Source organism: Corvus brachyrhynchos, unplaced genomic scaffold (assembly GCF_000691975.1).
Source record: "Corvus brachyrhynchos isolate BGI_N302 unplaced genomic scaffold, ASM69197v1 scaffold281, whole genome shotgun sequence".
Lineage (NCBI taxonomy): Eukaryota > Metazoa > Chordata > Aves > Passeriformes > Corvidae > Corvus > Corvus brachyrhynchos.
The window spans coordinates 1,391,283-1,417,268 of NW_008236509.1; the positions used below are offsets into that span (position 1 = coordinate 1,391,283).

Consider the following 25,986-nt stretch of genomic DNA (forward strand, 5'->3'; position numbering starts at 1 on the left):
TGAAGTTCTCTGGGCCCTAACTGGGGGCCTGAACGTTTGATGGACAAGCTCATTTTGATCAGAATAATTCCATTTGAGGTCAGAATCATTCCTTCATGAGGGTGGGAGGAGGCACGTGGGAGCTTCACAGTAATAATGCAGGGAAAATCATATGCCCACGTGAAATAGCATCATGGGCTGTTTCTTGCCCTTGGGCAGTAAGTCCTTACCCTTGGAAAAGAGCCAGATGCTCACATCATGTAAATCAGCGTGATTTTCACTGGCATGCATGAGTGCGTGCCCACTTACACCACAGGAGGATGTAAGTTGTTGGTGTTTTTTTTTTCTGAAGCTCCTTCTAGTTGTGTTTCTTGAATATCATCTAAGAGCTGACCCTGTCAAATACTGCATTGAATATCAAAAGGCTCCTCCATCTCAGAGGGCAGCTGGGAGAGTCAACAAGGGTAGTTAGGCGGTTGTGAGACCCATGTGTGGATGTGATTTGGACATGCAGAACAAATACTTATGACCTTTCCGGTACTAACTTCTTGCAATTAGGAAAGCTCTCTGACTCAGGAAGTTTAGCACTGTGTTTGGCCAATATTTAATAGTTATGAATGAATTATAGATGGTCAAGCAAAAGTAGAATTAATTTGAGGAGAATCTCCTTTCACAAATATATGTTAGGTGGCACTAATATGAAAAAAAACCCCAAAAACATCTCACAGCCTGCCAGTGATTTATTTGTTTCTCTAGCATTAGTATTAAAACTAACTCAGTGAACTGGGTTGAAAGAGGAAAATCCCCAGATGTTATTTTAAAATGCCAGTTCTAAGACCATATATGCGACACGTTTTTAGGAAGTTCACAAAAGAAATCTAAGCATTGACCTCTTCCTTGGGGGTTACCCATCTGTGTGTTCTGTTTAAAATGTTCCCATGTACTCATCCCACGCTCACCAATTTTAATGCAATGTTACCGTGGAGGTGAGTCCTTAAATTTAACTGTTCAATTTTCGGGTCAGATTGGGTATCCTTACCCAATTATAAGGGCCCTGTAATACTTTTCTGCTCAAGAAACTCCTAATAGGAGTGGCTGCTCTGACAGATTGTCATTAATCTGTCAATAATGAGATTTTTCCCTGTTATGCTTAGCTGTAAGCTCTTTGGGGAAAGGATCATCTCTGTGCCCTGTGCTTAGCACAGTGGGGCTCTGCTCCGAGGTGGGGCCGCGCGCTCCCTCTCCCATCCGCACTGCTCCCGCAAATAATCGTGCTTGATGTGAAGTAAGATGAGGGGAATTCTTTGTGTAGGAAGATCATTCTTTAAAGCCCAGACAGCCAGCCAAAATGCTGGATTGTTTTGCTCCTGGGGGGGACTGGTCATTTTCCCTGCTGGGGTGCTGCAGGCCGGCGGCACAGAGGGGCGCGGACGGCAGCGCTGGGAGCGGGGCTATTTCCAGGGCCAGGGTGGCGTTGGTTGACTCTCCTTCTCTCCCCAGCACAGCAGCCAAGCTCGGAACAAGGCAGATTCTTCTGGCTGGCAGATGCCTGCCCAGAAAGGTGATCACTCTGCACCAGGCAGCTGTTCCCCCTCGCCCCCAACGCCCCCGCACGTTTCCCAGTGCTCCCGCAGCGACGTGCTGGAAAGCTGAGAGTGGTGTGGCCTCCCACAGCCCCAGGAACTTGAAGATGCCTATCCAGAGCAGCCAGCCTGGAGCACTAAAATGAGGTAGAGCCCCATCCAGGAGCACAAAGGCTTTAAAAGGAGATGGTTGGAAACGGGTAATACGGCTTTAAACTGAAGGAGGGTTGATTTGGGTTAGCTGTAAAGTCAGAGTTCTTTACAATGGGGTGGTAAAACACTGGAACAGATTGCCTAGAGAGGCTGTAGATGCCCCATCCCTGCAAACATTTAAGGGATGTTTAGATTGGGCTCTGAGCAATCTAATCTAGTTTAAAACATCCCTTACTGCAGAGGGGTTGGACTGGATGAGCTTGAAGGTCCCTCCCCTTCAGCCTAAACTATTCTCTGATTCTTACACAGAGCTGTGACTTAGGCCCAGCACAAGAGCACAGTGAGCTTGGGAGGGTCCAAGAGCACTCACTGAAATGGGGAGAGCTGACAGTCAGGGTTGGGAAGCCAGTAGCAGCCAGCATTATGTCATGTCTGCCTTACTGCTGCCAGGCCAGGTTGCTGTTAGAAAATACCTTAAAAGTTCAGAAAAGTAAAAAAAAACCCCAAACCCCAAAACAAAACCAAAAACCACAAAGAAAACCCCCAACAGTTGGGCTCATTTGCAATCACAAAGAAAGATGTATTTGCTTTAAATTACACAAAGATTAAAAGTGCTGATAGTGGAAAAAAATCTTACCTATGGCACTTTCAGTTAACTGAGAAAGTTCAGCCAGCGATTAAACTGCTGAGAGGGAGGAGAGCACAGATTGCATTTCAAAAGGAAATTCAAGCAATGCATTAACGATTATTAATGTGTGTTATTGTTAAAATAATCATATTTATTATGGTCTAGCCTAGGGAGAACCAGCAAAAATGGAAGTCTTGTTCCGGAGACTGTAGAAACATGCACACCGTAGGTGGTCCCTGGCCCGAAGAGCCTGCAGTCTAAATAGTCGTAGATGGAGTGGATAAAGCCTCAGCCCAGCTAAGGAGAGAACAGCAAGAAATGCTGTGGGTTTGCATCTGCCCTGCAAGGGCCTGCATAATATCTCTTGCCCAGTTCTCCTTCCAGTGTTTGCTATAGATACATGAGGGCTTCTGTATGATCCTGACTGAGAAACAAACAAACACTCAGATGTGAGGAGTAGAGAATTATTGCTGTATTGCTGGTATGGGCTCTTGTAGATGTGTTGGAGGCCAAGGATGGGAGACGGGATAATGTGATTGCTGCTGCAGAGTGAGCCACAGGCTTGGTTCCTCACTGCTTTGCCTGAATAACAGAAGAATTTTACACCCACTTGCACAGATAGAAATATCACCCATGATTAAAAGCAGCAGTTATTTATTTGCCACCCAAATATTTTTAATTGTGTTCTGCCTATTTTGACCAGCCTGCTCTGCTTGGACGCTTGTGTCCATGAATGCTTGGTGTAGTAAAGAGTTACAGATGCCCTCAGGAAGTGATACCAGTTTCCTAGGTGGAAACTGGTTGGAAAAGCAACCAGACAAAACCAAACCAACTGGAATTAGGGCTGTCTTCCCTGTGCATCCGGCCATGCCTGCCATTACAAGCAGCTGGTTTTGCCTTGTCTTACAAACTGATGTTTCTAAATGTGTATTCCCCCAGTGCTCTTTGTTATGCGATCAGGATCACTGACCCCTAATAAGGAGTAAATGTGGTGGAAGAGGTGTTGAACAGCTTGGCTGGAGGGGAATCCTTGTGATGTTCTTAGTGCACACCAGGAGAGGTTTGCTGGGACAGCTGTGAATCCTTGTGATGCTCTCAGTGCACACCAGGAGAGGTTTGCTGGGACAGCTGTGCTGGCGAGCCCTCCACGGGGAATGCAGGTTGTTCTGGCAAAAGAGGGCATTGGCCATCACCTGATGCTTGTACTTCAGACAAGATATATCTGCTGTAGGGCTTTTTCTGAAATTCACTTTTTGCTAGTATTTATGACTTCGTTAGATCCCATTTTGAGTCTAGTTTAGTTATGCAAAGTTGAGGTTTCTCCCTCTCCTGCCATGGTCCTTACCCCAGTCACCCTTGATCCACTGCCAGGGCTTCACAGTGGCTGGCCAGGCTAATCTGGAGCTGAGAGGATGTGTCAGCATGGCACAAAAAGTATAAAATTGGCGAGCAGGGAGCTCCTTGCTCCGGGGTGTGCTCCTGTGGCAGCCCAGTTCCAGCTGTTACGGTGGCTCTGTGAGCGTGAGGCCAAGAACATCACTGGTGACGGTGCCTGACACAGCAGTGCAGGAAAAGTGCAGCAGGGAGGTCTGGTGGCTCCTGTGTCAGGAATAAATACCAGTCCCACACGCTTTGAGAGGGCTGTGGCTTAGGAAATCCTGGTTTTCATTGTGCTTTGGTGATGAGGGGCTGCCTTACCTGCAGAGGGATGTAGCTGTGCTGTCTGGGGCATGGTGCAAGAAACTTGGGAGGCTCTTCCAGCCTCCCCAGCTGGTGAGGAGGGGAGGAAAACCAGCCCTGTACCTCCTGGCTCCTCTTTTGTGCAGCAATTGCACTATAGAGAGCAGAGGCCCCTTATCCTGCTTGTCTTCTTTGACTTACAATTCAGCCAGCTCTAATTATTAAAAAATAAACAAGCCTGTAACTGCTTAAGAGCCTTAAATCCCCTAAATGACAGGGAAATAGCCCCTGAACACCACCGAAATAGTCTCTTCTATGTCTGCCTATCCTGGCAGCAGATACAAATCATCATTAGTGGGTCACTCTGACACAGATCCCTTAATGTAAGTGCTACATTACATTAACAAGCGAGTCAACAATAATATTAGCAATAAATGAGAAATTAAATTCCTAGTCATTCATCCCTTTGGGTTTCCCAGTGTGTCTCTTGTGTTTTTCTTGTTTTGATCCTAAGCATTTTGAAACAAGAAGTGTCTTTATTTTGTGTCTTGTGGCGTGATCCCAGCCCATTAAAATGGATGACAGTACTGCTGTTGACTTCAGTTAGCAATTACTGTAGGAAAGAGCACATGGTGTGATTCAGAAATTAATAATAACCATATACACTCGTTTTAAGGAGAGGGTATAAAATTGAACTTTTCTGCTGAACTGATTTTAATTCAAATTGTTTTTTTCCAGCAGGTTTTCCAGGAAAACAGATAAAAAAACTAATTTGCGTTAAATTGGAATACTTTTACTTTTCTGAACCAAGTGGGAGTCACCACTGCTAAGCAACAATGAAAGATAATGTTTGTACACACTAAGAAAACTCTAAATGAGGAAGACTCCCAAGCAGAACTGGAATTTTTGGCTGCTAATTTTAATGGAAGATGTGGCTAGACCCTCAAATGGCTCCACAGCTGAAATATTTAAATTGCTTTGTCTGTGTTTCCTGTTGCTAGATGTAGACTGGAGCATTGTTTTGTTTGTTTTGTTCAGATTGCAGCAGTAGCTTAGTTCCAGTATGTGATGGAAAATTGCTTATTGGACTCTCCTGATCAGAAAGCACTGATTATGGGATATTAACTGCAGTGCTTTTATGATGAAGACTATTAAAGACTGAAGCAAAAACCACAACCTCATTACTTTCAGAATTAATGCTCAGAGTAAACCTGCCTTGTTCCTGAAAGGTTAGTCTCCAGTGCATTAATTCCTTGGTTTCCTCTTGGCAGATGTATTCACTGAATTGCACTGGTGGTCTGAGCATTTCTAATTTCACTGCCTCTTCACCCAAAGTGGACCTGCAGAACCTTGTAGCTACAGCTGGGACAGATTGCATGTAATCAATTATGGAACATTAAGTATTGCAAAATATAACAAGGCAAGAAAGGGAAAAACTCAGTGCTGACCTCTCTCCTGGCGCGTGCCTGTAATTAAACGCGTATAAACCTTTCTGAAAGGGCAGCGGGGTGCTCAGCCCTGCGGTGAGGGCTGGGGACAGGGGTGCTCGTGGAGACTCACAGCACTACTGGGGTGTAGCTGGGTGCTCCCTCTCCCTGCACTGCCAGGGTTGGGCTCGCTGGGAGCAAGTGGGACACAGCTCCCTTCCCACCCTCCTCTGCACATCCAGGAGCTCCTGAGAATGGTTCTGTCCCCCAGTCCCCAAAGACTGGTCTGCTTAATTATTTGTCATCTGGGATGGCGGCTTTGTTGCTGGGTGCATCTGTGTTCTCGCTGATTGGAGGTATCACCCTTACTTACGGCTGGATGAGTGTTGGTGTGCACTTGGGATAAAGTGCCTGCAGTGGCTTCCTGGGGTGGGGAGCCTTGAGAGTCTCCTTCCCCCTCCCTGCAGAGCTTTGGAGATGGGCTACAGGGTGCTCAGGCATGGCTGAGCACCTTCTCCCATCAAGTCAGTAAAACTGACTCATAGTTAACAGAAATAGGGTATTAAACATGGAGAGCTGCTGATTGAGGCAGAATAGGAGTTCTTAAGTTTTCAAGGGACTGTGTGAAATCAAATGCTAAAAATCTTACCACGTTCCTCCATTGTGGAGTTTGGGGATTTTGTTTGGATTGTTTTCTTTCATCCGACTTTCTCTCAGTATAAATTTCTTTTTTGCAGCTTCCTTAGATATACAAACAGTCTAAATAATAGAAAATAAATATTTGTAAACTCTAGATATGTAGAGTGTATCTTTTTTATTCTCTGCAGCCTTTCTCCCAAGGAGCTGTTATCCCGTGTATTTGTCCACAATATACAGACTCAATTTTTTTTATGTTTTCAATAACCTCAGCGTTTACTTAGGAGTATCATACTAGCTTTTCAACTAGTAGAATCCATCTAAAAACCTTTGCTAAAATACCGATAACTCTGTGTCTTCTACTTCTAGGACTGCTGTTGCAGTGAGGTCAGCATAACATTTTCCCTGTGGGTCATAGCTTGCTGACCAGTGTGGAAATTTATGAATTGCTGAAATTGTGATGTCAGTTAGTAATAAATTCAAGCAAAGGTAAAATTTTCATTCTTTCAATCATAAAGAAAATTCAACTGAAATTGTTGCAGTTTATGATATAGAAAGTTTGGCAGTACTAGCTAGAAGCAGTAAAATGGTTAAATCCATAGGAATATATTGGCTTTGTCTCTTGTCCAGTGGTTCCATCTTCATGGGTGATCCTTTGCAACAGCAGCCTCAAGCCTTCCATTATGGGCATGTCATGCAATTTATCATTCAGGTTTGTAGCTTTTTGTTTCAGTACAATTGCTGATCCACTCTGGTCTTGCTTAAATTTACTGACTGTTCCTTACAGCTGTTCCAAGTTTTCCATGAGTCATAAAATATTGCACATAGGTCAGCTACTGTGAGAAAATAGTTGATGTTTGTTAGTGTTAGCCCTAAAAGTGCAGGCACGATGTCTCTCAGGGGTTTGGCCATACCCTTCATGCTGAGTCTGGGGGGTCAGAGCCAGTTCAGCTACAACCCCGTGGTTCTTGGGTTTGCCCCCCATCCTCTACCAGGGAAGTGTGGCTCAGGTCTGAAGCACTGAACCTTGCTTGGGCACACACGTGTGAGTTATAGTATGGGAAATGAGCATCAGATTGTGTGCGAGTGGTTTTGAATATATGCAGAGGATTCCTGAGCAGTTACTCATACTGCAGAGGGCACTTTGAGTCAAACTTGTTTTGTCCCCTCAACTCCCGTTTGGCTGTTTGCTGAAGCACTGAACAGCAGTGTTACTCAGCATGTGGTCTGTGCATGTCTGGCAGTCCAGAAAACTTCAAAAGATATTGTGAGAGGACTACACATTTCAAAACCTGAAACAGTCCAGTCCATGCTGATGTTCCCATACTTGCAAGTAAACAAACAAAAAAAAAAAGTGCAGAAATAAAAGTGGCAACTGATTATTTGATTTTTAGCCTTAAATTAAGTGATGGAAATTAGAATCTTTGTGGCAGCACTGCAGAATTTTTTTTTTTTTTGAGAATCCTGGCTTTTCCTTGGGTGCTGGAGGATTGAGGGTTGGCTGTGTCTGGAAGCCAGGGCAGCCCTGCATACTCTGTGCACTTCAGTTCCTTCACCCAAAAAGGAGAGCAGCAGACCTGGATAAGATTCAAAGAGTGCAACAAGGAGGATCAAAGAATTTTCCTGAGAACAGCTTCAGCACAAGCAGTGACTCAGTGGACTGCACCTCTTGGGTCCAGGAGTGGTGACTCACAGGAGACAGGGCTGAAATCTGTAGAACTGAGTTGCACAGAGAAGGTGAATGAGGAGCAGCTGCTCACTGCTTCTTCTGCAGCAAGTGTAAGGTTTAGGTGTGAGGCTCAAAACAAACAAAAGCCACCAGCTCTGGAGACAAGCTCTAGTGCAGCTGTGAATCCCTTTGAAAGGTACATTGGAAGCTGTATGTTTACATAGGGTCAGAAAGCAAAAATTCCCTGTTATGTCCAGAGGCGCTGCTTCTGACTCAGGACACTGTTGGGCTGCAACTTATTTGAATTCGGGGGCACTTTCTTCAGCTGTCCCTGCATTTACCCTCCTTTGGTAATGGGTGAGATGCTGCCCTCACTGGGCTTTGGTCAGGCCTGGCACCTCATCTCACGTGTCTGGGACCGTTTTGCTCTTCAGTGCTCTTGTACAACAGGGGTCTCCTTGCTGTTCTGTTCCTGATCATCCACCTGTTTGTCTTCCTTCAGGATCCTCTCCTTTCTCAGTTCTTTTCTCCCAGCCCATACATCCTCTATTTGTTAGAGATGAGGGAGGGTGGTGACGGGGCACGTTCCCTGTCCTTGGAGGCTGTGGAGTGTTTTATAGGAAATTCAGCTTTTTCACAGAGAAGCAGCATACTGTATAGATGTCAATAGGGCTCTGGCAGTGTTTGAATTGCTTTGATTTGCTTGCCCCTATGTGTGCCAAAATTTATATGAAAAGAGGGAAATACTGGTTACTTTATGCAGCACAGCTGTTGGGTTGCTCTTACCTCTCTGCTGTGCCTTTCACCAGCCCATTACATCTACCTGTAGTCTCTGATTTTCTGTGCTAAGCGAACTCTTTGAGAAACTGTGTTTTTAAACAGCCAGTACCATGGGACTGACACTTCAAAGTAACTGCAAATGTTGCAAATAATAAATAATGTTATAGCTATGTAATTATACTTTGATACTTAATTCCTTATGAGAGTGCCTTTGGGTCAACCTGAGAATGTGCTGTGATTCGAGGAGTTCATTTTGCAGCTGCTGTGTCATCAGGAGCTTTTGTGATTATGTTTACAGTAAAAGGAAACACAACCACAGAACAAACTGGTGATTATTGTATATACTAATTTATGCCTTCTGTTTACAGTAGACTGACTGCAGTATTGATCTGAGCCTTTCCAAACCAGTTGTTTTGGTCTCAGTTTTGCCTTTTTTGCTTGGAATACCCTCAAGACCACTCATATGAATGATAGTGTGTGCAACCAAAGCAGAATTACCTCAGGCATCTGAAGAGAGGTGCTGTATATCACACGTTCTGGTGGCTCCTTAGGTAGCTGAAGCACTGAAAATAGGATTGTCTTGCAGTACTCTAAGCTCTATTTTTCATTATACTGATCACTGCACATCACAGGGAAGAGATGGTGCTCATCCAAAAGAACTCCTCACTGCAGAAAACACAACAGGTTCGTATTACAGAAAAAATAAGGGAAGCCAGAAGGGTTTCATGATCCAGAGTCACAACATGTGAGCTGCCTTCCCGTTGTGAGGGGCTGGTTACCCAGCAGAGACCCCACAGAGCCGGGCTGACAGCACAGCCTCAGCTCAGCACCATGAGGAGAACAGGGGCAAAGTCGCAGTGCTGGAGCGAGTCCCTGAGGGAAGACTTGAGTTCAGTCTCTGCTGCAGGTCTGTTAGAGTAAGTGCAGCAATTGTGGCTGGAGCAGGGCCTTTCAGGGGCTATTTTGGGATTGAACCTAAGTTTCTCTACGTAGAAATTCAGTTTCATCCCCATAAATTCATAAAGAGGCTTTTGAGGACTGGCCTGTTGCATTTGTGGGGCAAGAAAGGATAATGGGACCTGTCAAAAAAGGCATTGTTGCCTCCTTGAAATGGTGGTTGCTGCTCAGCAGAGGCTCAGCAAAATAAAAGCAGCCTTAGCAACTTAAAGATCTGCAGGGAACATGTCTGCAAACACAGTCATAAAATTTGTTGTAATGGTTCTTGGAAAACATGCCTGTCAGTTTTCTCTTACTTTTCACCTGACATTGGCTCTCACAGCAGCTGAGAGGTGGCAAAATTTCATCTGTCTTGAAAATTAGAATGTGCTTTGCTGTGACTTGCAATTGATCCGATTAGCTAAGTATGTTTGGGGTTTATAATTAAATTTGAAAAGCCATGTTGTTCAGTGAATGGTGTTGCACCCATAAATATGGATTGTGGAAGTTACCTCTTCTGTATAAGCATAAAATCTGCATGAGTCCAAAATAGTTGGACTCATATTTCCATAAGCAACCCAGGCAGATGATTTCATTGCCTCAGACAGAATTAGAATAGGTTTCATTGATGTACTCCTATCAAACATAAGAATACAATATTTATTAGCTAAGCCTAAATCACTCACTGTCAATCACAACTGTCTTGCAGTACATCATAAACACAGCAGCAATTCAACGTCTTCATCAAAATCATTTGCAACTCATTTGTTTAAATCTGGCACTGCCTTGTGAATAACATAAGAATTAACCAACATTTATACACCGAGTGCCTTTGTTCAGTGTATCTGCATGAACCAAAGTATACAGGGTTCAGAATCAGTTATGTGGGAGCATGAATAACTTCTCATCTGGTTTCAAAGCTACAGCATTTTGGATGCAGTGGGTTCCACTTTGACCTTGCATGCTAGATTTCAATTGTAAATAACTGGATACATTTTTATGGCTACTCTAATGAAATGTTAGACATAAAATTGATCACAAGATGGTTGTGTTTAGTTTTTTTATTGTTATGTAGCTGCAGTGGTTTTCCCGGTTCTGGTGTCTTTTCTGAGTGATGGTCAGGACTACTGAGGTGCTTCATTTTAGCTAACAGCAGCACCACATCCAAGCAAATCGCGTAGTCCCATCCTTGAAAGTTATTTCCTCTGACAAGTGAGCACGCAGGAAATTAGACACAAAACATCAAGAGATCATGGTAAAATGCCAGTCTCTGCTTTACAGCACTATGGGAGAGAAATTCTAGTCAGAGAAGAGTGTACAGCATTGGGATTCTGCTTTTCAAAGCAAGTAATTTTAGAAAGAAAATATTTAAATCTTGGAGTGCATTTTTTTACATGGCAGAAATATTGGTAACACAATGAAAACAATAGTAATAATAATAGTAAATATGAGAAATAATAGATTATGTATAGCAGCAAGCTTGAGAATCTTGCCTTTATTTTCTTTGCAGATGCTCTTCTGGGTGTGAATGTGGAGACCTGTTTGCTGGTTATTGTTTTGAGGGGAGCCCTTTGGTACTGTAGGGCATGGGGGTTAAGCAGGGAGGCAAGGGAAGGAAAAACACAGATTCACTATTTTGTGACCAAAGTGTCACTAAATCCTTTGAATTCAGTGAACTCAAACCAGTGTGAAATCAGGTGCGACATGTAAGTATTTCTGCATGAGAAATGATCCTCAAACCCTGCCTTTATTCTGAATTTAACTGTGTGCAAGAATTTTACTGAATTGGATCATGACACTGCTGGCAACTGCAGGAAAAGTCACTCGTTTCTGGGGCAGGAATAAGGGAGAGCCAGAGGTAAAATCCTCTGAAGTCCGTGATGACTCCTGGCCAGAAATTGCTTCTTTGGTGTCACATTCACGGGCTACTGGTTTGTTATCGTCTTTATGATTTGTTCAGTTTATCCAGCCAAGACCTGAAAATCAAATTCTAGCTTGACCAAAACCATAGCTCCTGTTTATCTGCTAGTGAACTGCTGGTTCCCTACTAAACTGTATTCATGGGGATTATAAATTATGTGTCCAAAGTCTGTGAAATCTGATAATACCATGAGATCAAATAAATACCGATAAATAAATACAAACAGACTGCGGTTTTACATCAATATGACTTTGCTACTGTGTTTGGTGGTATTGCTCCATATTTAAACCAGAAGAATTTGTATGAGAAGCTCGATGACTGTGTGTAAAGTGGCTTGGAATTATTTTCCTGTTGTATGTTTTTTCCTTAGATTTTCAGAATTTTCAGTATGGTTTCTCAAACACAAAATAAATATATACTCTAAATATGTTTTCATATTATTATTCCTGGAGGAAAAAAAATAACATTTCAAAGATATCATGAGCCTTGTGTTTTTAGGCTTATTTAGTACGTAGCTTTATATAGTTTATTCTTAATTAACAGTGAGTTTTGTTATGTTTGAGATCCAAGAGCAGTGTTTGAATTCCGTGTTTACAGAATGGGCTCTGACATAAAATTTCTCCCTTTTATCATTAGTGGAATTGATTGATGTCTTTGCTTAGCAGAAAGATTGCCACATGGACACAAAGATAGCACGTTTCTTGCTCTGCTTGAAGTGCATGTCATGCCATTTTGCTTTTAAGCACGCGGTTCAGAAGAGATGAAAAGAGAGAGCCCCTGCATCCATCACCTCGGGCTGAGCACAGCAGAGGTGTTCTCCTTGTGTTCCCCTGGCACGCGGCTCGCCAGGAACTTTCATACAGATCCAGTGGCAGTTCCCCTCCAGCCTGGGGAGTTTTACTGGGCCAGAACCAGAAAGGCTGTGAGATAAATCACGCTGTAAAAGAGAACAAATGGAGGCACCGAGTGGTGTATCAGTTTCAGGCTGAAAAGATTGACTTTGTTTACTCCGGTTCTGTGGAAAGCACAACTCAGGGGCTGTTACAGAGGAAGTTAATGAAGATAATTTCTAGATGGGGGGAAAGAAAGCCACTTTGTAAAGAGGAAAATCTGTTTCGGTGTGTAGGGAGAGGAGACGTTCCGGCAGGTGTGCGAGCTGGTGGCAGAGGATGGACCAGCCTCGCTCCTGCAGCGTCTCAGCAGCTCCGTGGACGGCAGAGAAAAATGTTAACAATACTCAAAGCCAGTTTGCTATCCTGCTGCCAATATACCCTACAGTTGGACATGCAGGCACTGCAATTATGCATCCTGGGTCCCGTGGCGTCTGGCAGGAACAATCGCGGCGCTTGTTCGGCGGCCGGCGCGCTGTCAGACAGCAGAGCCTTTGAGCGCGGTCAGCTGAGCTGCGTGTCCCTCTGTCCTTTATGCACTTCAGTTTATACTTGCACACACAGAAGACGATGGAATCAATTAGCTCCTTGTCTTGCAAACGGGGCCCAGCTTTCCAGAAGTGCTGCAAGGGTGTGTCTGAGAGCCAGACAAGCTGGAGATTTCTCTTGGGCAGCTCGTGGGCTGGTTTCAAGTTACTCCATATTTCATTGTCTCCTATTTGCTGAACCTTGGTTTCGAACGGTTGCGCTGGTTCGCTGTGCTTCTTAAAGGCACAGGTTCTTCCAGCTCCCCAGGCCAGCCCAGGGAAGTACACGTTCTCCATAAAGCCTGGGAATGGTTTCACCTGAGGGTGTGTACAAGGAGCCAAAAACGTGTTCTTACTGATGCACGGTGCACAGGTAGAGGGGTTGGGCAAGGAAAAAAAAATCTATTGGCTGTGTGTTTTGGATGAAAGGGTTTATCTTTCCTGTGTTATTTTTCAGAGAATAACTGTATCATTACTCTAATGAGGTTTCTTTTTGTTTTGTTTTTTTTTGGTTTTGTTTTTTTTTTTTTTTTTGTAATTAATGTGGGCCAATTCAGTAGGAAGCGCTGCAATGTTTGTGTTCCCTCTGTTTCATCGTCTGACACTGATGGTGTATGTGCCTGCTCTGGACCTGCTGTCCTGTGGTGTGGAGCATAACCCCCATGTTGTGCTAAATGCATTTCAAGAGAAAGGTCTCTTTGATAAATCTATTGCACAAATCAGACAAAGCTGCAGTGAGTTAGACACTGACAATAGATTATCTGGGCCAACCCTGAAATAGGGAAATCCATTTTGATTTGATTTGATTTTTTTCATTATTTTATGTGACTTGGCACCATTTTATTCCTGTGAAAAGGCTAAAAAATGAGAAATATCTCCCACTTCATCTGCAGCATCTAATGTAAAGATTTGAGAGGGTTTGCAGTTTGTTGAAGTTCAAGTGCTCTTTATTTTGGCTTGTATCAGTGAAGGCCACTACTGTTATTTAAAAACAGCAGCTAGAGAGTTGCTGGTTATAACTTTCTGTCACAGTGAACTCACAGGCTGACCATATGCTGGGCAAAGGATCATTTCCCTGCTCTGTGTTTAGAGTGCTTTGAGGTGCTTTGGATGAAAATGCTTCAGTCAGATGAACCATTTTTCCAATGTAAATATTGTTATCTTCACAACTAAAGAGCAAAGAATATTGAAAAGAATGTCTCTGTGCCAACAATTTTGAAAGAGGAGCTTCACCTACCTCTTCACTCGTCTGTACCCATGAGCTGAGGTCCAAACCCTGAAGACAATTCAAATAATTCCTATACCAGCCCAACATACAGAGAACTGTATTCATGTTTGAAGCATAGATGCCTTCTTCAGGCATATTTCAAAACTGTTTTGTTGAGTTTCCTCTTTTTAATTAACCATCAGGGCTTTGTTTTTGTTTTCCTAATAAATATTGCTGTAGTTTTGTAGCATGAAAAATGGTTCATGTTTTTGATCTGTTTGAAATAAGGGACTTAAAGCATTGGGAGAGCACCATGGAAATGGCTTTCCCTGAGATCACGTGTTTTTCCCCCAGGTACAATAGCATTACTGGCCAGTTTTCTGCTTCCAAATCCCAGAGATTTGACTGTGCCCTGTCTAAGGTGTCATTTGGAGGGCATGCCTCCCTCAAAACCTCAAAATAAGGTTTATTTTCCAAACCCTTATTGTCAGGGCAGCTGGAGGCATCTTTTTGTAAAACAGTACAAAGATGTAACAGTTCATTTTTACACCTTTGTGTTAAAAGTAAAGAATATGATGCCAATGCTTTAGGTCCTGCTACAGGCATCTTTAAGCTCAGCAGTGACAAATGAAATCAATTTGTGTAAGGTGGCTTTTTCTTTTTTGTTTAATTGGTAAAGGATCACTTGATGATCCAAATGTTCTCCTGCATGAAGCAGAATAAATGTGAAGTTGTACCAAGGATGTCAGGCTGCATTCCTGGTGAGACTTTTCTAAAGCAATCAAGGTTTCTTCTGCTTCTTGCACTAATCGTTAATAACTATGCTGTTGTCACAGCTCAAAAACTTTCCTATTGACACTTCAATCATTTTTAAAGATCCTGAATGTTCAGCATGTATTAAAGTAGCCTTTTGCACTCTATTAAAATTTAAGAACTGCTACATTTTTAGTGAATGCCCAAGCAACTGGATCATGAAAGCATTACCTTGTGCCAAGGGCATGATGCAGAGCACTGATTCCTTTTTAACAAATAATAAGAAGTTTGACTTTTCATTTACACATTCTGCCAATTGCTAACAAGTTTCCATCTTGTTCAAACACTGAATTGATCCTAAGAAATTGAAAATATTGATTTAACCCTCTGCCTGATTTGTGCTGTGGGCACCTGCTAGTACAGTCTTAGCACATTACAATTGCTTGGCCGTAATTCCTCAGGGGACCACTAATAACTACCACATTTGTCTTTTCATCTTCTGAAATTATGCTAGCAGTTGTCCAAGTCAATTGTGATTCATTTGATACTGCTCTCCTTCAAGACATATTGCAACCAAATAGACTTGCTCACCAGTAATATATCTGATGACATAGTTAGTTCTAGTTAATTGACAGAATGATTCAGGCTTTTATGGATGGCATTAATTGGTCCCTGGTGTCCATGCAATAATTGACCAGACAGTGTAGGCTACATTAGCTTCTCATCCAGTCAGAACAGTGGTAAGATGAGGTAAATGTGGTACAAATGATAAAATGGCTATATTTTAAATCAAACATTTATAAACTATAGAAGTGGGAGATTGTGGCATCAGGAGGGTCTGAATAATGGGAATACATAAATGTCCACATTCGAGGGTTGTGTTTTCTTTTTTTTTCTCCCCACCCAATTAACACATGTGGTAAGTCACATTTAGATGCCTTAATGGACTCTGTTTGAATCGTGGTTTAATGTGTAAAGCAAACTAGATGGAAGGGCTGCTCGTGGTGTTTCAGCTTCTCTGTGTTTATGTCGTAGAATTTTAAGCCTGGTGTTAAGTGTTAGAAGGAAGTTAGAGGTAGAGCAGGCCCTTGCATTTACAGAAAGTTCTTAATTTATTTTTCCCTCTCAGAAAAGAAGATAACTTGTGGAATTATTTTTACGTATTCCAGGTGTCCAAGAAATGCAAAGCCTGTGCTTAAATTAAAACTGAAATTTGTTAGAAAAAGTGAGATAAACAAGAAAAGTGACATCAAAACAATACTAACCTGCCACAGCTCCTCTTGAAGAGTAATCATTCAGTGATTTACCACCTACTTTTCTTACTCTCTGTTTTGTGTAAGAAAACCATAAAGATAAGCAAGGAGGGTCTGCTGGGTGTGGCTCAGGTTTAGAGGAATGTAACTGAGAAGAGACACAGAATCAGGGAATGCTTTGAGTTGAAAGGGACCCGTAAGGATCATGGAGTCTGCTCATCACAGGACTACCCAAAACTAAACCACAGGAGCAGAAGCAAAGAACAGTACTGGTGTTGTAGGGGGGTTCAGTTTGGGCTGGTTCAGGGATATTTGTCTTGCAGGCCTATCTCACAGTTCATGGTGTACCTGTCACCTGGGGCTCTGTTTATAGGTATAGGTTTTTAGGTCATACAGAAAGAAAATATCAAATATACATCTAGTGGGGAGGGGGAAAAAGGAATAGGTCAAAAGTTCCTCCTCTCAGTATATTTTCTAGTGCATTGCCAATTTTGTTTTTAGTGCCTTAACACGGGACATTCATTGCAGCTTGTTTTAAATCTGGAAGGTATTTTCTTGCTTAAAATTCAAACTTTGTTTTGTTAAGATCATTCCTCTGTGTATATTCCCACAAAAAATTTTTTAAAAATCGGTTATTCTTCTGTCTTTATGCAACTCACATGTCTTCCCTGCCCCTGCAGACTGCAGCACTTACGCCTGTGCCCACAAGGCAGCCCCTGGCGCCCTGTGCTGCTCTCCCACCCCATTTATCAGCCCCTTTCATTCCACCTGCAGTGGGTACAGGAGTGCAGTGTCGTGCCAGAGCTGGCCCACAAACCTCCACACATCCCACAGCCACAGCCCTCTGGAGTACAGCCCTCCGAAGCAAGGGAGAGGCGCTTCTGTGGGGATTTGTAGGAAATGAGGATGTCAGTAACAGGTAGGCTGAGCTGCTCTGGGAATAGTCTCTACTCGAAATGCAGAGATTGCTGTATTAATAAAGAATGCCAGCCACCATCAGCTTTGATCACTTCATTTACTTGCTACACCCCTTTTCACTGCCCTATCCCTTTTGCTTAAATCTTTCCAAACTGCAGAGTTGTCACAACATCGATCATGCATTCCTTCAGCGTCGCACTCTTGGTGGGTACTGCCAAGAACAAACAATAAAACCAGTCGTTTCCCTGCTTTAATTTTTATGAATTGTTGAATGTCCTGAGCTCCCACTGATTTCAGTCTTCTAGTGGGAATTGAGGGCATTCAGGGATTGCTGGGAAACTCGGCCTTTACACCATGTACATGCTGATTGCAATGTCTCCACTGCCTTGTAACTTCTTCACAAATCAATCTTTCCAATCTACTAGTAATTTACTGCTCTCCCAGATGCCTTCAGCATGCTGGTATGGGTTTTTTTTGGAACTGATACCTGCATTTGTGTTGCAGGTTGAGTGGGTTAACATAGGAAAAATGGGAAAATCTTGAACCAAAGAAAGTCTTCTGGGAATGCATCCTTTTCTTGTGAAATGGGTCCATTTCTCTGTTGTTACAGACTGAGCCACATTCGGGTGAGGCTGTTCCTAGATGAAGTGCTGTAGTTTCTTTGTTCCTGAAAAAAACGTTGGGTGTTTATAGATGAGACCATTCCTGCATGGCTCAGTGGGTGTGTCTGCCTTGCTGGATGTGAGCATATGCCATCCTTTGGTTCAATGTAATCTTCTCGGGCAGACAAGAGGTGGTGTATTTCCCACAGGTCACATAAACATTACAATCCCTCAAAACACCGATTTTATGCAAAGGGATGTTATTTCTGGGTAAAGAACCCTGCCAACAGGTTGGGTCAAATTTTATGTGATCTGTTATTGGAGGTATTGGATTTTATGTCATAGAAAGCAATGCTGAACTTTCAGGCCAAGGATTTCTACTGAGCCTGGTATTGAATGCTAGCTGGTTTTATTTTCCACACTTTAGGAAAAAAACAAGACATTTATATGAAAGGAAACAGAATTTTTTTAAAGTGTATTTTATTTTATGAAAGCAAATAAAATTAACCTACATTTGAAATCAAGGTTTTCATTTTACATACACCTTAAAGGTGTCACTGACAATGACTTCAATGAAACCTTTCAAATACTAAGGAATGCAATTGACTTTAAGGAGGCTTAAGCACAGGGATTAAGTTTGACTAATTTATATAATTTGCACTGGTTTAAAGCTTCTTAAATTAGAATAAATTATAATAGTTAATATAACTTAATACAATTTACTAATTCTAAAACCAGGTAAACATTTATTTAACCTCATAGAGTCAGCAATTTTACCAACTCAGATCTTTTCAGCCGTAAACATTTTGACATTGTAAAATGTTAATAATTTCTACTTAATCCCAAACTTTTTTAAACTCAAGTTTAGTAAGATGTATGTATTGAGTATGAACCATCAGCTGTATAAAAGAACAGATGTAGGAACTGGGATTGAATTTGTTATTTTTGCCCACTAATGTCTCCAGCATAAAGAGATTTATTGCAGGTTTCTGTTATCTCCTCTGTTCAAGCACAGCCGTGAAACTACAAGCTTAGAAGAGGAAAACTCCTTGATGCACTTTGGTCCCTGTTGTTCTTTTCCTATGATCTTTCCTGCTTACCACAGGGGCAGAGGATCTAGATGGCTCAGATTAATTTTCTGAGCCCACTCTTTGCATTCATGTTCAAATGCCATAAGCAACTGGGCTTTAGATTCAAATTTGAATGCAACAGTGAAACAAGACTCTCTCACTTGAATTTTTCTTTTGGCCACAGCTCCAAAGTGGTCCACAGGTGTCTGCCTGCCTGTTCTTCCCAGTCACTTCTGCAAATCCCTTACTTAATGTGGACTGGAGAGGTGATGTTCTTTAGGAAACATCTTTACAAACGTCTTGAAAACAGGAAGGAGGGCAGATGGGAGAGACACCCAACAAGTAGTTGACCCAGAGGTCTTCTTTTGGGGGTCTTGCTTGGGAATATAGAGAAAGAAAACTGACTGAGATCTGATTTCTGTGGAGATTCATTTTCTCAGATGCACAAGTCGAAGGATTTCCAGTGCTCGGAGAATCAACAATAATTCAGGCATAAAAGTTTGTGATCTAATTTTTATAGCTGCTGAGCATATTTAGCTCATGTTCACTGTTGAATGACCTTACTTACGCACACAGAAATGTCTGTCATCTTCACTTTTTTTTTTCAGTCTGGAGAATAAAAAAGAGCCTTTTGTCCAGGTAAGAATGGGAAAAGATGCAAACAAAAGCCTGCTGGAATGGCAGATGTTACAATAGGAAATAAATGCTGGGATGGAAAGATCTGAGTTACTGAATTTTAAAATCTTTTATAAATTGGCTTACATTTTAATTGAAGTCTTTCATTAATCTAGTGGAAATGAAAAGATGAAGGAGAAGCCAGGGTGATTGTTTTAAAAGCACTGTAGTGACACTTTTGTTTTCAATCTATGAACTTGTTTTTTTAACAAGATTGGAGTATCAAGCACTGACAGGTGCAGAAGACACTCTGGATGAGTTTCTTTATCTATGAGTGAGTGCCATGAAGTCTCAGGCAGATCAGCAAGGCAATGATCCGCCCTGTGTAGGTTTGAAAAGGGATTTGTCCATATTGACTTGTTCTAAGTTTCTGGAAATAATTGCGTTGGCTGTTTCTGTTTCATCAAACATGCACACCCTGCACTGGAGCCTTCAGCTAGTTGCGGCAGTTGCTGTAGCAGAAATTCAGTTTTTCTGAAGTATTAATGTGGAGTGTGAGAGTTTCTGAGGGACCCTTTTTGTTACTCAGATCTATATTTCTTTCAGAAAATGCTATGTTATAACTTCAAGCCCAGCGTCTGATGTGATTAAGGTGGCTTCAGGGATTTGCTTTAGTGTTTCTAAGAGTGTCCTTTTGATAGCTGAGACTTATGTTGTATATACTCTCTTTGGGAGGACCATAGGAAAGGGCTGAAGATATGGAAGATGTTTCTAGAAGTAAAAAGCTTGTGTCATAAAACAGGCTTCCCATCAGTTTGGTTGGCACTGGCATGGGGCTCTCCTCAGCCTTCACTCTGCTGAGGCGGCATCAGAAACAGGTGCCACTTTGTGCCTATGGCTCTGCAGGAGAGGGGAAGTTCTCCAGCTGGAGTGAGGGATTCCAGCATGCCCACTTTCCTTAACTTTGTTTCATTCTGGGTTTTGAGCAAAACCTTTCTTGCTCCCACTGAGGATCTTGTTGCTGGTATGTTCCCAGATGTGAGACAGAAGGGTCAGCTCTGCTTTGGACTCAACATCTCCCATTTAGTTTTGATTTTCAGCAAAAGATTCAAGTTAACATCATTTAACAAAACACCTACTCTGAGGAAAAAATCGGTGGGGATTACATGGCATCAGCCTTCTGATATTTCCACCTCTGTTCTCTTTTCAGTACCATCGTGCTGGACCTTTGCATAAATTCTGTGGTTCCTCTTTTTAAAACAATTCCAGTCGGAAGCAAAAAACTTCACTGATAAGATTTTCTAGCTTTCATTGTCCTTCCATTCTGCTAGTAAGAGTTGGAAAGGTGATTGATTGCAAGGCATTTGTTTCCACCTATTGCCCCTTGAAAGCCTCACGCCTGAGCGTGCAGCAGTCCCAGACAGCCCTGAGAGAGGTTGTTCTGCTTCAGGCTTGCAGAAGCCTTTGAAAGTCCTTTTGGCACAGGATTCCCTTCTCTGTAGGTGTGAGGGTGGTCTCCTGTGCAGGCAGCTGTCCCAGCTGCCCACTGGTGTCCATACAATGGGACAGGTCCCTCAGCTGCCTGCTGGTATGGCAAGTTTGGTGTATAGGTACAGGAGAAACTTGAACATGTTTTTATGTTTAAGCTTCTTGTAGTGGGTTTTAGCTTCTTGTCGTGGGTTGACCCTGGCTGGATTCCAGGCACCCACCAAAGTCTACCACTCACCTCTGCAGCTGGGCAGGGGAGAGAAAATATAACGAAGGGTTCATGAGTTGACATAAGGCCTGGGAGGGATCACTCACCAATTACTGTCATGGGCAAAACAGGCTCTAATTAAAGATATTAATTGAATTTGTTGCTAATGAAATCAGAACAGAACACTGAGAAGCAAAAATAAGACCTTAAAAACACCTTCTTCACACCCTTCCCTCCTTCTCAGCTCTACCTCCTCCCCCAGTGGCACAGGGAGACAGGGAAGGGGGTTATGGTCAGTTCACCACACACTGTTTCAGCCACTGCTCAGGGAGAGGAGTCCTTCCCTGCTCCAGCCCGGGGTGCTTCCCACAGGAGACAGCTCTCCAGGAACTTCTCCACTGTGAGTGCATCTCACAGCCAACAGTTCTCCCCAAACTGATCCAATGTGGGCTGCAGGGTCATGGCTGCCTCACCATGGGCTGAACCAGGGGCTGCGGGGGGATCTCAACTCTGGTGCCTGGAGAACCTCCAGTCCCTTCTTCTGCACTGACCTAGGTGTCTGCAGGGCTGTTCCTCTCACGTGTTCTCACCCTGCTCTTGTCTGACTGCAGTTACATCAGTGCAATAACTTCTTTTTTTCTTCTTAAATCTGTTATCACAGAGGCGTTGCTGCCATTTCTGCTTGGCCCAGCCTTGGCCAGAGGTGTGTCTGTCTCGGAGCCTGCTGGCATTGGCACTGCTGGACATGAGGAAGCTTCTGGCAGCTCCTCACAGCAGCCACCCCTGTAGTCCCCAAGCTGCCAAAACCTGGCCATGCAAACCCAGTACACTTCTGTGTTCCTCTTAAATCTGTTTTCACGTTCATAACTGCTCTGAGAAACGTCATGGCAGCACTTCTTCCCCTCCTTTGCCTGAGTTTCAGCAAGTGAAATGTTACTGTTTGGCAGAGCCAGGTTTCCCACTGACAGGGTGCAGCATGTACCTCTCACTTTGGCTGCAGCCCAAAGTATTGCTGTCAACATCAGTATGATCGGCAACTGGGCCCCTGGGAGTGCTGCAGTGCCCTCTCCCATCTGGCTTAAAAAGAAAGGAAAGGAGAAGAAAAAACCCCAAATCTCTTAAGTCCAGGAAAGGGGGCCACACATGTTTTAATGACAGACACTTTTTAAAGCTTGTTTGAGTTTGGGTGATAATGTACTTTGGTATACTAGGGGAAATGAGAAACTTCACACATGGCATCTGGAAATCCTTGTGGCTCACTACCCTCCTTGACAGCAATAATGTGGCTGTAAATTTCCCCCAACAGAAAACATGTAACTGCATCAGCCATACCAGAAACAACCTTTCACTTTCTTTTAAATGGATGTGTTGTTTTAAATCTCAGCTTTTTAACAGCTTCATATAAACATTTGTGAGCCTCTGAGGTAAGTATATTTTTACTTCTTCTTCTTATGTCATAGACTCACAGAATCATTTAGGTTGGAAAAGATCCCTAAGGTCATCGAGTCCAACTGTTAACCTAACACTACCATGTCCACCAGTCCTTATGGAAAATCAGTCTATGCCTCAATTTAGTGTCTGGAGTAGTGAGTCCTGATGTATTCATATGCATCTCACAAAGATGAAAGGGGTGTCACTCTTGCAAGCACTCTTGAAAAGTCTCTGCAGCACTAATTTATTCTCTTTGTGCACATTATAGCTCAGCCTGATGTCGGATGGAGTTCCTTTGGCTGACCCAACGACTATTTCTTTGTCTTTTAGTAGCAAAAACCTCGTGTGTGCTAAAATGTTGATAGTGGTGTGATAGCCAGGTTCAGGATGGATTTGCCAGCTGCCTCAGGGAAAATGCCTTTACAATCAAAACATATACAGTTTAAAATACAGCGCAGTGCTTCAAAGTTCGTAAAACTAAGAAATTTGGTGCCCTGTGAAGCTGGCAGAAGTTTAGGTACAGTGTAGTAGTCTGTACACTGCCTGTGTTTTAGCAAAGCACAGATTGCTGTTTCTGTGCTTGCAGAGGCAGAAACTTAGGAAGAGGGGTGCTGAGCACATTGCCATTCTCTGAAATACCCTTTTCCCAAGGCATGAACCTGGATTCATACCAGTGTTAAAATGTTGAATCCAAATACAGAGTATTTAACACTTTAAAACCTTTTTTCATTTGTTGGTCTCAGCTGCTCACTGACAAAACTCAGGACCTCTTCCTCACTTGAAACTCTTATCTCTGTGTCAAAATGCATCCAGCCAGCCACTGGCCAAGGTAGAAGTCAGATGCAGGAATCTTGGTCAGAACTTTGCCCACTAGAGAGTAGCACGCCTAAACCAGCCTTCCTGTGGCGTGTGACAGCCTGCACAGGATAGAGTCTGCACACTAAGGACCAGGCAGAAGGGAAGTGCTCTTTTCAAGATGAACCCATATAGAATGGAGGGTTATCCTGGAAACAACCAGGAAAGGGGAAGGATTGGTGTTACTTGTCCTTACTGTTGAAGAAGGGCAGGGGGAGGAGAAGGAGGGAGTGAGATAGTAGGAGAGATAGCACATTGAAAGACAGGAGAGAAGAATGCATAAAATGCCAGCGATTAAGAGAAAAATGAAATCATTTTATGCACCAGAGATTACTGATTACCATATCAGCAGGTTAGACTAAACAGATGATAAAGTCTCATGAGCAAACTGGGAGCTTGGTAGGGACAGAACTCTGTAAGCCACATTAATAAATGTTGACTGCAGTTCCAGATGTGTGTTTATTTAAACTTTGCTCCTCTGCTGCATGAAGCTGCCCTGCTCGCAGCTCCTGCCCGTGGGTCTGGTGATGCCAGCTGTGGGGGCTGTGCTGGGACATGTGCCCCCATCCTGGTTCTAATGCCAGCCCTCAGCCCTCAGCTCCTGGAATTGTGGATGTGGCACTTGGAGATGTGGTTTAGTGGTGAACACAGCGGTGCTGGGTTAATGGACTCAGTGGTCTCAGAGATCGTTTCCAGCCTTAATGAATCTGTGATTCTGTGACGGAACTGAGAAGCAAAGTCCTTCTGCTCCTTGTGAAATGTCCACTGTTGTTGTCAGGAATAGAAGCCACTGGTGTCTGGGGCTGCTCCATAGGATAACCATGGATGTGGGTGGAGGAGAGGCATCTTTCACAAATCTTTTTCACTGCGATATGTAGAGAACTAACATCTATAGCAGGCAAAACTGTGAGGGGAGCACAGGGACTCGACAGAGCTGCAGCTGGAAGCCCAGTCTCCTCTTCCAGTCCCATCTCAGTGGTACTCAGGCACAAAACAACCTGTGAAGTTTCTCTCCTGCTTCATCAGGCCTAAAGAAAGTGGGATTAAAAATTACGCGTGACACAGTGTTTGCACTTCATTACTCATTTATCCAAAACAAACAAAGAAAAGCTTTCCAAATGTACACTTTTTGAATAAATGTTATGTAAAGTAAAGCCATGAGCTGGGAAGCAAAAGAAAGTAGTGATTTACTATAGAAACAAGTAAGTGGTGAAAAGATTATAAATAACGGTGATTTTCTTTCAGTTCTCTGGCATGTCCTACCCCTTAAATTGTTTTCCTTTAAAGAGCCCTCCCATCAACCAAAACAACCACTTTAACTAAAAAAATATGTGACAAAGATTACAAATATTAGGGTTCTAATGCATTTGGTGGCTACACAAAGCAAAATTTTCTTATGATTCTCCAAGATAACCCTGCAGATTTTGAAAGGCATGAATGGTGGTTTTCAATTATAATGAAATCAGCAGCATGGTATTTACCCTGCTTGGGATGTACAGTGGGATGCTGGAGCCTGGGGCAGAGGGGCAGGGAGAGCCAAGCAGGCATTTTTTTCTCTGACAAATGAGTAGGTTATGAGGAACACTTCCAAATTTAAACAAAATGCATTATGGTGCAGTATTATTTGATTACTCAGCTTTTCATTGCTGTACCTCTTAGCTGAACTTCAAAATAAGCAGTGGTGTCTTCTGTTCTTAAACAGTTTGTGGTTTTCTGATACCTGAGTTTATGATGACATTAAGGTTTCTTTTTCTCTCCTTGGACTGGTGTCTTGGGAATCCTTCAGAAGTGCAGCAATATTGTTCTCCTCCACTTCAGCTCGAACATCAGTGACCAGCTGGGTTCTGCAGGGAGGCAGGAATGGGCAGCTGATCTAATGGGAAGGAAGTATGGAGAGGTCTTTCTTTACGCTGAAAAAAGAAGAGTTAAGGGAATCTCAAATTTAAATGTGTTTTGAGACTGAGTTTGCAAGGAATGACTTACCCTGTAACTCAAGTATGTTGTACGTCTCTCTTGTGGGTTTGTAATTGGTGCATAGTATTTATTGTACTGTAGCTAGAATGACACTGTTAGCTATAAAATCTCCACAAAATGCTACTTTGTGCTTGTGAAATAACTTGGAAACCAAGGTTGCTGTTGGATGTATCCCAAGCTCTTTCATATGCTGGTCAAATGTTTCTCTACTTGGCCCATCTGGTGTCAGAAGCTGTCATCTAACACAAACCAAGGCCAAATACCCTGGACATAGTGAAAATTTAAATACATTTTTGCACCTGCTGTGAAAATAAAGCATCTTAACTGCTTGGGACACAGACACCAAGTAAGTTGTAAGCTAAACAAAGAGTTTTTGCAAAGAGTTGCATGAAATCCCGGTGCAGGGTCTGTAGAGCTGAAAATGAAGGCAGCTCACCAGGTGTTCCCTTGCCTGTGGATGCACAGAGCTATATGGCTGCAGGATCTGGCATTGCCCTGTTTTAGACAACCTGAGGTTGCCAGAACCCCCATCACTGAGTGAGAGAAGTGACCTGCTCTCTTAAAATCTCCTTACAGTAAATGCTGAGTTGAGAAATCACGTCACAGCTTTTGCTGTTGGTAATGTCATCTCTGGAAGAAATGTGCCTTCTTACTGCCTCAGCTTTGCTCTCTGTTGGTGCTGCTGTAGGGCATGGTGGAACATACCGCTGGTCTGACTGCAGTTCACTGGGAAAACAGGCAGAGTTTAGTAACATATTTGGCAGCACACAGACGTGTGTTTTAAAAGCTGCTGGATTTTCTGG

General features: G+C 43.0%; 1 protein-coding gene across 1 annotated transcript in view; it reads left to right on the plus strand.

Moving 5' to 3' along the window:
- TEAD1 (TEA domain transcription factor 1) overlaps positions 1-25,986 on the plus strand; it is a 153,871-nt gene that overhangs the window by 74,885 nt on the left and 53,000 nt on the right.